We start from the raw sequence: 2480 nt of genomic DNA, 5'->3' as shown, positions 1-2480 counted from the left end.
ACGAGTGTTTTAAAATTTTCATTTGACAGTTATTCAAGAAACCCATGCCAGCTCCGGATTGATCCAACTATGATCCGGCTAGGATCCGAGCATTCATTGGCTGAGGATTCTGTGGAGTGTCGTTGCCAGTTGGCTCTTTCTTGGTGGCGGGAAATCCAATAAAGTCAATTCAAAATGTCAGTCCATTCAATGTTCTGCCTCTAAGAGAATTGCGGTGTGGCAAAAGTCAACGAGTCCCCGGTTATCTTAATGGGCTGATTCTGGTGGTTAAAGTACACAGTGTTTGGTGAATGGGCTTAATAACACCATAAAAGTATACAGCAGAGCAGCTTATTTAGCAGCAGCAGCAGCGTGACCCAGAACCAGATGAAATAAAAACACACAGACTATTGTTATGTTCCTTTGGAGGCTTTTCTTGTTGAAAAATAATATGGTTACAAAAATAAGGTTTCCATAACATAAAATTCTTTACACTTCCTCGTTATATTTTTGCTTCAGCTTCTTGCCTTCACGCTGGGCTTCTCTCTCATACAAACTTCAAACTGGAGCAGCTCTCTCCTTGAAGGAGTCAAACACAGCACTCTTTACACCGAGTCATTCTTCACACAGAAGGAAGTCTTCACACAGGAGGAGCAACTCACTCACAAGCACACCTGCCTAGATTATCCTACTTGCTTATTCATTGCATCATTTTAACTCTTTCGGTGCCTGTTCATCACTTTTTGCAATTAAAAATACATTGTTGATTTTCAATATTTCTGGCACACAACGAGTGCTGAGAGGTGGTGACTATTTCGACGAGTGAGGCTGGCTTGAGGCATAGGTGACTGATTGTAAGGAAGATAATAACGACTGCCACCAATTTGTGAAGAGCTAATAACGCCTGCCACCAATTTGTAAAGATGCAACCACCAAAGACTCAGGGAGGAGACCTTCTACTTTATTTCTTTCTTCTTCTTATTCACTTTAGATGGTAGCGTAATTTGGTTTATAATATATGTGACAGAGGCTTAGATGTTGGAAGAACAATAACAAGTTTATTCAGGCGCCGAGCTTAGTGGTTGCAATGTTGTTTCTCACTTAGAGGTATTTTTATTAACAGTTACAATACTAGAATGAGATGAGTCAAACTCTCTAAAGTAGCTTTCTCTGCTACTTTTAAACCGCAGTCACCCCTGTGATACACGATCACAGATTCTCTGTTCCTTACCAGGACACAGACTACATTAAATAAGTCACCAAACTTATTTTAAACCGACTCAAAATGAACAATTGAGTCTCCTTGATTCCCTCAAGCTAGGATCAGTCTTCCCTGTGCCTCATCAGAGCACAGACTGAATCTCTTTTTTAAACTCTGCACTTCTTCAACTAACGGCAGTTGGCTCCGCCTACTTTTCCATGGCAACCAGCCTCTGAGTGCTGAGATGCAATAACTGTAATACTTACCCTTTTAAAACACAAACACACAATTAAACATAACATCTGTAAACCTAAAATTCGTACTTCATTACACTGATCTTCTCGCAGAGAGTGCCAGTCTTATCAATGAGAACAGGAAATGGACTTGACATGAATTCTCCCAGTTCATTGTGAGGGGACTATGGAAATTAGAGTTTGGGTGTTACCAGACAGCATTCTGGTGACAATTGCCATTAACTATTTGCCACACGGGTGACGAGAGGAGAGAAAACACATACAACACTCCTGCTGGGTAGGCACATGAATCAATCCTCTCACGGCTTCCTCCTTCAGCTGCACAATGCGACGGACTGTCTCCAAGGCAGGCAGCTATGTTCAGATCCAAAAACACAATGCAGAGTCTTGGTCACCATCAGCAGAGAGACCCGGTCCAACCGCCAGGCGAGGGAAACATTTGCCTGTGGCACCATCATCCGGTGGGCGCTTTCAAGGCCCCGGGAAGAGCAGAGATAATAATAATAATAATAATAATAATAATAATAATAATAATAATAGCTTTATTTTTGTACCCCACTTCCATCTCCCCAAGGGAACTTGGAGTGGCTAACATGGGGATGAGCCCAGTCAACATCGTAAAATATAATCACATTAAAATACATGCTGCTGCTGCTCAATCGCATAAGCAGAGTATAACTTATAAGCAGAGTATAACTGTAACATCTGCCCTTTTTCTGCACGCTGTTTAGAAAAACTCACTGGCTCAGTTTTCACCCAAAATACGAGGGTTGAATGAAAAGTAATGCCTCCGCCTTCGTTACTTGGGTTTGGATGGGAAGTTTGGGAAGTGTCCCTTAACTTTCTCTGAGTGCATCTACACAGCCATGATGATGATAATGATGGCATTGACACAGTGGAAATAATGGGGTCTGCCACCCCTTTCACCACCATGACTCCCTGCTATGGAACCCCGGGAGTTGTAGTTTGGTTGGATGCGGCAGGGATGAGAAGGCTAAAGGCCTTGTGAGGCCACCTTCTCCAAGGTCCCATTGCCTTGAGCCATG

The 2480-nt window shown here is 42.6% G+C and overlaps 1 protein-coding gene across 2 annotated transcripts in view; it reads left to right on the top strand.

Annotated features, from left to right (window-relative positions):
- Positions 1–180, top strand: part of LOC103281900 (beta-lactoglobulin-2) — a 4825-nt gene extending 4645 nt beyond the window's left edge. Inside the window, exon 7 of one of the 2 annotated variants that reach the window (XM_008124258.3) lies at positions 30–180. The gene's annotated coding sequence lies outside the window, so the exon portion shown is untranslated. The other variant, XM_062960040.1, reaches the window with a different exon arrangement.
- Positions 181–2480: the final 2300 nt, after the last annotated feature.

This window comes from Anolis carolinensis, unplaced genomic scaffold, assembly GCF_035594765.1.
Source record: "Anolis carolinensis isolate JA03-04 unplaced genomic scaffold, rAnoCar3.1.pri scaffold_7, whole genome shotgun sequence".
Lineage (NCBI taxonomy): Eukaryota > Metazoa > Chordata > Lepidosauria > Squamata > Dactyloidae > Anolis > Anolis carolinensis.
This window is presented reverse-complemented; position numbering and strand designations above follow the sequence as displayed.